The sequence below is a fragment of the Muscardinus avellanarius genome (assembly GCF_963383645.1).
Source record: "Muscardinus avellanarius genome assembly, chromosome: 3".
NCBI classification, from domain to species: Eukaryota; Metazoa; Chordata; class Mammalia; order Rodentia; family Gliridae; genus Muscardinus; species Muscardinus avellanarius.
The window spans coordinates 79569002-79580177 of record NC_137788.1 but is presented as its reverse complement, the minus strand read 5'-3'; positions in this window follow the sequence as shown (position 1 = coordinate 79580177).

Below are 11176 nucleotides of genomic sequence, written 5' to 3'. Positions count from 1 at the left end.
CGTTCATACCCTTTAAAAAGTCTCCATAAACTCCTTTCCACATCCTACCCCATGTCTGTAGCATCATTTATAGCCTAAGTTTTATTTTAATCACCAAAGGAACCTTTCTTGAGCAAGTTCTTAAAGAAATCAGTCCATTTCTCCCTAAACCCTCCCCAATGTGTTATCTTCTTTCTCTCCCAGCTCTTGCTTTGTAACTTAAGTACACTTAAAAAAATGCAAAATTTTACACATTTAAAAACTGCAAAACAACAGTCATGACTGAAAAAGAAATTGGGAAGAAAAACCCTGGTAGAATGCGCTATCCTCCCTCTCATGTTAATGTTGCAGTGGCACAGGGCTGAAGTGATAAATAATTAAGACATACTCTGTTATTAATTCTCTTTGCCTTCAGAAGAACAAGGTGGATTTTATGTTTGCACATTGAAAAGTATTTAGACAATACTCTTGAGGATTTCTATGTTTAGTTTTACTTAAATCAATTGCTTAAATATTGCTAATCAGTAATAAACAGGCCACCTATGAGATGGTATATAGTAAGAGAAAAGAAAATACTTCAAGTTTATATAAAGTGTCTGGCAAAAAAAAAAAAAAGTAACAAAACCTCCTGGTAGTGTGGCCACCATTTGTTGGGAGTCCAGCTCTACTCTGTGTCCAAGGGCTGCTCCTGGGCTTTCTGGAGTCTAAACTTTTCTCTTCTGGTATGAGTTTCTTGCTCAATATCCTGCCATTGATACCCCTTTAAGGAAGCCTTTTTTGCCTTCCTGAGTCTTCCTCCTGAAGACTGGTTCCTGCCTTGGAATCTTATTATGGAGGTTGGCATAAGTACCTTCTCTTTTGCTGGTCATCTCAACATATTCCTGACTATCTGACTCTGAGCCCAGTTCCTTCATGCTCTCCACCTGTGAGGGTATCCCATAATCCCTGCTTTTTAATTCCCGGACTCAAGTACCATTTTCTGTCTGCATCCTCTTTGGAAATCATATATTAAGTGTATTCGAAGTCTGCATAGGAGACTTGATCACATGTCTTCACAGCTTGCCTCCTCTACTCTAGATTAGTGGGTCTGACTCTCAGTTCTTCCCATTCTGCCTTGCCCCCACTGAGGTTAAGCATATCCATGTGTTAAGGCAAGACAAAAGTACAAATTGAGGATTACATAAGTAGTTCTGGACTTGGACCTGCAAATACCATAAACATGATAGGGGCGGGAAAGAAGAGTAGAATATGTTGAAAGATAGAAGAATGTGCAAAAATACTTATGAATTTTAATTTACATGTATGCATATTTTCAGCTAACCATGTGATAACTATATTAAAGGAGTGAATTACAACCTTTGGCATTTTAATAAGTGAACCCAGATAAAAGAGGTGACAGGTCCTCTGTACCTGTCTGGTCAGATCTTACCTGGAACCCAATGCTCAGTTATAGGTTGAAGATGAAATGGTCAATAATATAAGCAGAAGCTACTGTTTAAAACCTTTCTGGGAGCTGGGCGTGGTAGAGCTCATGCTTGTAATCCCGGGACTTGGGAGGCTGAAACAGGGGGACTGTAGGTTGGCAGCCACTCTCAGCTACTTAGTGAGGCCCTCTGCAACTTAGTAAGACCTTGTTTCAAAATAAAGAATAAAAAGAAATAGGATTTGGGGTGTAGCTCAGAGGTAGAATGGCCTTGGGTTCAACTCCCAGTACCCCAAACAAATAAATTAATAAAATAAAATAAAATCATTCTGGGTATTTTTCCAAAGCTGAAACCATATATATATACATACCCATGTTTAGTAGTAATATACAGATACCCATGTTCACAGCAGCACAATTCATAACAGCCAAATTATGAAACCAACCTAGGGTTCTATCAGCAGATGAATGAATTACAAAAATATGGGGAATACACACAGTGGAATTCTACTCAGCAATAAAGAAGAACAAAATTATGTCATTTTCAAGAAAATGGAAGGACCTGGAGAACATTATGTTAAGTGAGATTAACCAGTCACAGAAAGTGAAGGGTCATATGTTCTCTCTCATATGCAGAAGCTATGGGGTAACTGGGATACCAGAAGGGCTCCAGATAATGGAGAAAAAACCTCAGTGGAGCCAGGGAGGTGGTCTAAGAGAAGGAAGACTGAGGTTTATTAATGGAAATACTACCATTAACTATATGTACTTATGTGAATATACCAAGGTCATAGTACTCTGTATTGGTAAAGGGGAAATTGAGGATAGGAGTGGCCACCAAGTGCTATGTGCATGTATGTCATTGTCCACATGATTTATGTTATGATGTGAAAATATATTGCACCAATAAAAACACTTAAAAAAGGGAGGTCCAGGAGAACAACTCACACACAACAAGTAAGTAAATAAATAAATGAACAAATTAAAAAAATTGTACAGAGGAACATAGGGAATCAACACTATTTAGCTGAGATAAAAGATAACCAGGAGAACCCAAAATTTATCTTACCCTTTGGTTTAACTACTGTATGGATAAAAGAATAAATGGATTTGTCTTAAAGGTAGAAATGGGTGGGTAGAAGACTGAGAAAGTCATATTTTGATTCAATCTACTGGTGGAACAACACAGAACCAGCTGCTCTTTGAAGCAGTTCAGCTCCCAGTCTCTAGCTGAGTCTAGATGAATAAAATGACTGTCCCCCAGGGAGATGCAAAGGAATTTCTTGTAGTGGATAAACAGAGTAGAACAGATAATCTCTAAGGACTCTTCTTGTTCTGAGTTTATGATTTTATTTGTCCTCTAAGAGTCCTGAGAATTAAATTCATTTAAGATTTGCAGTTGATATTGCAAAAGAATGAAAACAAACAGCTCAACCGATGATAAAGGCATTTGATAAGAGAATGAAGATTTCAGCAAAGAATATAAACCAATTTTAACTAAAATAATGTACCTTAAATATTTATACTTACTATAATAGAAAAAATAAATCAAGTAAATCAGATATTCTTCAATCAGGAGGTCTACACCTTTTGAAGTTTCGTAGACACACCATCTCCGAGTTTGTCTTCATTCTATGAGAAAGCAAAAATATCTTGAGAGAGGTGAATGCAAATAAACAAATCACTGCAGGTTTTGTCATCAGAAACTTTCCTCGTTAGATGTCATGTCATGGCACATAGATTTCGGTAGTTTATTTTTCACATGGGGGCATATTCTTGACCCCACCATGCCCAGCAGATCATGCTTATTTTCTGAACTTCCTCTCAATCACAGAGATGTTTCCAACACGTTTTAGGCAACATATTTTACAATTCTGCTTATCTATAACACATAACGTTTCCCAAGTAGTTTACATATGTTAATTTCTCTCAGCCTCATACACAGTTGGTCTTATTTGCATTTGTCAGATGGCTTGTCAAACCATGTAATTTCTGCACCCTGATTTAAAACCAACCACACATCTATCTAAATACAAATTCTCACTGCTCCAAAATTTTGGTCTATGAATTTCATTAGAGAAACGTCACAAGGAAATAACACTCTTTCATACACAGCTCAGAAATATGGCTGAAATGCCGTGAAATCATGTTATTAAATATAGCTAGCATTTATGTTAGTTGTTTTTTACTTTGGACCTTACTAATCACTATTCTCAGCATCTACTTCAATCATTTGTAATAGTGAAACTGCATATATGTCGCTAAATTTAAACTGTAAAAAAAATTCTGAAATGCTAGGTTTTTTAAATGGAGTGTGAAAATTATATATTTTTAGTGTCCATGGGACTTCAGAAAAGTTGTTGCAAAGGGTTTATATTTGTCTTCAATATATAACTTTTTAAGCCAGGCCTGGTGGGGCATGTTTGTAATCCCAGTATATCTGAAGCTGAGACAGGAAGATCACAGGTTTGTGACCAGCCTCAGTTAGTGAGGCCCTCCACAACTCAGTGAGATCCTATTTCAAATGAAGAATAAAAAATAAGGTTGTAGTTATAGCTCAAAGGTAGAATGCCCTTGGTTCAATCTCCAGTACTGAAAAATAATTTTTTTTTTTGTGGTACTGGGGATGGAACCTAGGGAACCTAGGCTGCACTATCAGATCCATTTTATATTTTATTTGTAAACTAAGTTGCTGAGAGCCTCACTATGTAGCTGAGGCTGGCTTCAAACTTGCACAATCCTCCTATCTCAGCCTCCCAAGTAACGGGATTACAAGCGTGCGCCACCCTGCCTGGCTGGCCTGAAAATTTTTTTTTTTAAATGGTACAACTTTTTAAAAAAATTATTAAGCATTTGAGATCCAGCTATGAGTACTGGTCCGAAATTGTAATTAGGATATTTAAGATTTTTTTTTCTTTCAGTACTGGGGATGGAACCCAGGGGCATTCTACCTCTGAACTATATCCCCAGCCCTATTTTTTTATTCTTTATTTTGAACAGGGTCTCACTGAGTTGCAAAGGGCCTCACTAAATAGCTGAGGCTGGCTTTGAACCTGCGTGATCCTCCTGTCTCAGCCTCCCAAATGCTGGGATTACAAGCATGTGCCACCACGCCCAGCTTTTGTAATTAGGATATTTGTAGCAATAGTCTTATGATTTTATGATTTTCAAATATAAAATACTTTGGGTTTAGGAAGTTTATTTTTCAGGTTAGAAAGCACTGAAAAAATGTATAACAATCTAATAGTGCACCAATTCATAAGATGACACTGCTGGTGCGTGAATTTACAACATATAAATACATGACTCTACTTGTACGCAGTGAGCAAGATAAAGACATCTAGGGACTAAGGTTGTAGCTGAGTGGTAGAACACATACTTAGCATGCGCAAGACCCTGGGTTCAAATGCCAGCACCAAAACAAGACAAGACATTTGATGTGTGAAACATTTTACCTATTTTCCCATGTGCTGAATCTATACCATGCCAGAATTTATTGCATAATTCCGGAATGTTACATGGCTATCACCATACTTTCTATACAATAGTTTTCCTTGATTACAAATACATTTGCTACTTTATAGACAATATGTCTATGAAAGAGATGTCAACCCCCAAAGGATATTTTAAAATAATCAAAATGAAAGATGACTGTGATTTAATCTGCAAGAGACCACAACTAAATGCAGGCTTATCACATGTATTTCACCTGAAAAAAATTTTTGTAAAGGACTTTTTCTTTTTGCTTCTTAAAAAAAAACTGAACTTATTCCCTAAGCACTTTATTTAGATTTCCTCTGATGAGTTCTTTGTGAGTAAAGCACACAAGAATCTATTGTTATTAGTATCTAATGTCTGCTTTTCTACTTTCAGAGAACATTTCATTTACATTAATTTGCTTCACTCTTACAACAAGCCATTGAGATAGTACTCTTCACATATTATAAATATAAAAAATATGGAAAATAAGACTGACCCCCAAAATTTACCTTGCCCAAGGTAACAAAAGTAGCAAGAAATAAATTATACCTGGACTTAGGAACTCCAGTTCCAAGCCTTGTTCATGCCACACCACATGGCCTCAGTAAATCCAATTAACTATGTCACAGTTTGTTTTCTCAAAAACTGGAGAAAAAGCTATTTAGCTCTCTTTCCCAACATCCACATTAAAACTAAATTCTATTATAATCTTAAAAAGAAAGGATGCAAATGTCATTTCCTGCAGTGTCTCTGGTTACATAGTTGCATACCATGCAATCTACTTTTTAGCTAAATATTTTTCTACTAAATATTTTCTACTGAACTAGCTAAAATTTAATATTTAAATACACAGCATCTGGTTTTAAGGATTCGTGAAAAGTTTCAAGCATTCCTATATATCAAATACTAATTTTTCTAACCGAAGTGCTTAATGAGTTAGAACCATTATGCCTTTTAATACACTTGGTACCCTAAACATTTTCCAGACCATATTTTAGCAAGCAATGAGGATTTAATTAAAATGAGATCCCTATTTCTAATATACAAATGCGCTAAATCAGTTCAAAGAAATAATGTTAAGAGTAACGGATTTTATGGTCTTAATTCCATTCCTTTAGCTTTTAAATCTCATTAAAAAATCATAAAAGCTTTCAAAACACATGAAGTCATCTGACAATCTCATCCCAAAGTCTCTAAGACTGGAACAATAACACTCAAGTTAGGCATCTTGATTTCCCAGTCGTCCTTCTTTTACTTTGAAAGCATTTCCAAAATAACCAGTGAAAAAATAAACAAATGATCAGATGGTATTTAGAGTCATTATACGCTGAGAACTGGAGGCTATTTCAAAGTTCTCTGTCTTTGATCCCAGGCAAACAATTGAAAATGGGGGTCCTCTACATTACTCACTGAAAATTAGTTTACAGTCACCCTACATCCCACTCAAGTGTTTAGTACTACTTCTCATCAAGATCTTTCTTGGGTCTACTCTGTATCTAACTGAAATTTAAATTTATCTCTTTGAATTCTCTCTTCTCTAGGAAATAAAGTATCAGTATCTCTGACTAATTTGTCCCTCTTCTTTATATTACATAACTTTAAAAAATACTCCTCAGAAATATGAAGCTAAGCAATTAGCATTTCTTATGTACTTATGTAATCACTAGGAAGGACACTTGCTACATCAGTTTTCTTCTGTCCCTTACCAATTCTTTCAGATCATGTCCATATAGAGATTTTCAGCTAATAAATACTCCTTCCAAACTTCGTTGTAATTTTGAGAACTAGACAGAAACTAAGATTTATTTAGCATTATGTTTCTCCAATATTAATGCCCATAACCATCATTGAGAGCTTATTAAAACACAAAGTGAGTTGAGTGCAGTGGCTCTTGCCTATAATCCCAGCTACTTGGGAAGCTGAGACTGGAGAATCCCAAGTTTGAGGCCAGCTTGGAAAACTTAGAAAGCTTCAAAAAAAAAAAAAAAATAGGGGGGGTTATGGATGTAGCTCAGTGGTAAAGTGCCACTAAATTCAATCCCCAGTTCAAAAAACAAAAAACCTAAAAATCTACAGTGTTAAGTCCCGCCCTCAGAGTTTCTCATGCATTACATTTGTGCATTTATATCAAATTCCTAGTTTATGTTGATCCAGGATGGAAAGCCACAATTCTAAGAGTGATTTTTTAAATTGGTTTCTAACATTATGATTATTTGAGTGTTCTAATTTACACTGAATTGGGGTATAGAGTGACAGAAAAATATGGGCATATAACTCTTGGTGTCATTCCTTCCAGGTCCCTCCCTCACCCTACCTGTGCATGTCTTTGAGATTGGAACTGGCAATTATGTATACATTTGTGGCATTATTTGAACTGTTACATGCTTTATCCCTTGGCACCCCCTTCCCTAATCTCCTTCAATCACCCCATTGGAGTCTCTGCTCTTCTAATACTACCCTTATTTCTGAATATTTCTCACTTCCACATATAAGAGAAAACACACATCTACTAATTTTTTGAATCTAGCTAATCTTGCTTGTTATAGTATTCTCAAGTTCCATCCATTTTCCTGTAAATTGTGGGATTTTTGTTTTTCTTTATGGCTGAGTAAAATTCCATTTTGTGTTGTATATAACAAAGTTTTGTGATCCATTCATCTGTTGCTGGACCTAGGCTGGTTGCATAATTTGGATGTTGCAAATTGTGCTACTATGAACATAGATAAGCAAGTTTCAACCTTGGCTTCACACTGGAACCACCTAAGGCACTTTTAAAAGAAACCTAATCATGAGCCCCATTACCATAAAGCAATTCAAGTGGTCTAGGTTAGGCCAAAATTTTCCTTAGGGGGAAAAAAAAACTTACAAATTAGAAGGGCAACAAATTACTCTGGGAAAATGCCCACCCTTTAAACCTTCTTGGAAGTTGCACTAGATGTCTGGGAAGCCTCCTCCCCTCCCCATGACAGTCATAGCTGCCATCTCCTACAGGACGCCTTCAGAGATCAGGTATATGAGGAAGTAGAAGAGAAAGTCACTGAGCAACAGAGATAGGAAGGATGACTTGAAGAAAGGATGAGAAATGACAACACATCTGAACATATGTTTCAATCAGGGGATGATAAATAATAGGCATATATTTTGCAGTATGTTTGAGAAGAAAACAAAAACCAAAAAAGTCACTGCTATGTTTTGAATCTTGAAAATCTTCCAAAGGCCCATGTGTTGGAAGCTTGGTTGGCAGCCTGTGGCATTATTGGATGGCAGTAGAACCTTTCGGAGGTGGGACCTGCTGGAAGGAAGTTAGGTCACTGGAGGCAGGCCCTTCGAGGGGATACGAGGACTCGAGTCTCTCTTCCTGTTTCTCTCTTTACTTCATGGCCACTGTAAGGTAAGTGGCTCTCTCCACTACTTGCTTCTGCCATGATGCACTTCCTTGCAACAGGACCAAATGACCATGACTGAAATCTCCAAAACCATGAGCAAAAATATGTCTCTGTGTGTGTGTTGTGTGTGTGTGTGTGTGTGTGTGTGTGTGTGTGTGTGTGTAACTGGGGGATGGAACCCAGGGACATTCTACCTCCGAGCTACACCCCCAGGCCTGTTTATTCTTTATTTTTGAAACAGGGTCTCACTGAGTTGCAGAGGGTCTTACTAAGTAGGTGAGGCTGACTGCACACCTTGATCCTCCTGTCTCAGCTTCCCAAATGCTAGGATTACAAGTGTGCGCTACCACATCGGGCTTCTTTCTTTTTTTTAAGTTGATAATTTCAGGTACTTTGTCACAATAACAGAAAACTGACTAATTTGAGACTGTAAATTAAAATTCAACATCATATAGCAACATCAGATAGAGATCTATGGAGAAAGTGGGACTCAAATTCAGATCTTTATTTATTTATATTTTTATTTATTTTGTGGGTCTGGGGGTGGAACACAGGGGCATTCGACCTCCGAGCTACACCCCCTGCCCTATTTTTTTATTCTTTTTATTTTGAAACTGGGTCTCACTGAGTTGTAGAGGACCTCACTAAGTAGCTGAGGCTGTCTGCGAACCATGATCCTCCGGTCTCAGCCTCCCGAATGCTGAGATTACAAGCGTGCGCCACCACGCCTGGCTCAAATTCAGATCTTGATTCTATGCTATTAAAGTATCTTGCAGTTTCCAGCACATGGTACACAGTAACTATTTATATAACCACCAGAATGTACAAAGATGCAAAACTCAAGGGAAAAAAAAACCCATTTAGGTTTTTAGGTAGGACATATTCAATGTGATAGAACCTTTGAACTACACCAAGTGGGAAAGGGGTGACTAGAACTCAGTAGCATATAGATGGAAGGATTCTGGTTAACTCTTCTGCATATTCCAAATTTTAATGTCTTAAAAAATTAAAGTGTTATTTCTCAATATTTTTGTGAGGAGTTCTTTTACTTGATAGTGTTAGCCAGCGATAGATGGCTGGAAGATACAAAATGTTCTTGTTCTTTAGATTGGTAGTGGTGACTAACAACTGGTAACTTTCTTTTATTCTTTTGATAGTAGGGATTGGATACAGGAATGTTCTATTTGCAAGCTACACTCTTTTTATTTTGAAACAGGGTCTCTGACATCAAACCTGCCATACTCCTGCCTCAAATTCCCAAGTACTGGAATTACAGGCATGTGCCACTGTACCTGGCTTTATAACTTAATCATGTGGGACTCAACGTGGTACTTTGAGTGTCCTCAAAAAGCATGGTGGTTGGGTTTTATGAAAGTGTGTTTGAAGCCAAACAAAAAAGGTGCATATTTTTCAAGATATAACAATAGAAACTACAGAGTGCTATTCCCATGAAAATCTGTTGATCAAGAGAGACAGAAGGCCAGCCCAGATTCAAGTACAGGGGAAGCAGAATACACCTCTTAGTGGAAGAAATGCCAAAGATTTTGTAGCTGTGTTTAATCCACTAGTCTACTTGCTGTAAGTGATTTACATTCTTCCTCCACAAAGCATACTGACCTCTTCCCTAAAGTTTCATCCACCATGGCATCAGCTTCACGCTGGAAGTCCAGGGTTGTGTCATCTAAATCAGGCCCAGGATGGCATGGAGCAACACCCTTGAGATTCTCAGAAGTCCTTCCATCTAGCTGGGAGGCTCTAGGAGGCATGGCCTTACATCATTTTGAAATTTGTGTGTGTGTGTGGTACTGGTGATTGAACCCAGGGTCATTCTACATCTGAGTTATATCTCCAGCTCTATTTTTTTCTTTGTTTGTAAACAGGCTCTCACTAGGCTCTCATTAAGTGACTAAGGTTAACCATGAACCTGTGATCCTCCTGTCTCAGCCTTCCAAGTCCTGGGATTATAAGCATGCATCACCACACCCGGCTTCGTTTTGAAGTTTTAATACAGCATCTTATAGTTGTACTCTCACTTTATCTTTACCTTGAGATCAAGTTTTACTAGTAGTTGTGCTTTATATTTGATCTTTGGACTTTAGACCATATTTTTTTCTTTGAGCACCTTATGCTGGGTAGAGAATCTAGGCACGAGAAAATGTTTTATTTATGACTCTAGAAAATTCTAGAATGAAAATATTTCCTTTAAAATCTGAACACTTTCTTCTTTAATTCATCCCTCTCTCACAAAACTTTGACCCTAAATGGTTAAAAGAGGGAGTCAGGTGGTGCTTCCTGTTGGACAGTCTCCTAACTTAGACCCATAAGTTCATTAGGTTCATTTTCTGTGTTCCATGTTACTGTAAGTGATGGCTTAGTTAATATTTCTGTTAATATAAAACAAGGGTACCATTTTATATTCTTCAATGTCAATTTCCTCACTGACCTTTAGCCCCATTAATGATGTTCTTACTTCCCTTAAGGCCTTCATTGTTTCCTGTTTTCAAAGCCCATGCCAGATGTTCTGTTATGGCAGCACCTCACATCTTATACCAATTTTTGGTTATTCTGTTTAACAAATTATACCAAAACTTAGTAATGAAAATAACAATTCATTCTATCTGATAATTCTGTGAGATAATGAGGCAGCCCTGTTTCACATAGTGGCTGCCGGGTTGCTGGGATGGCTTGATGGTTTGAAGTACTCTAAGTCACAGGCTGTTACTTGGGCTGGCTGCTGCCTGGGAGCTCAACTTAGGCTATGGACCGTGGTTCTCCCAGTCTCCACAAGTTCTTTAGGCTTCCTTGCAGCAAGGGAACTAAGTTCTGGGTGGAAATGTTTCAAGCACAGAAGTACACAAGCTACAAATCTTTTAAGGTTCAGCCTTGGAAATTACACATCATTTTCCCC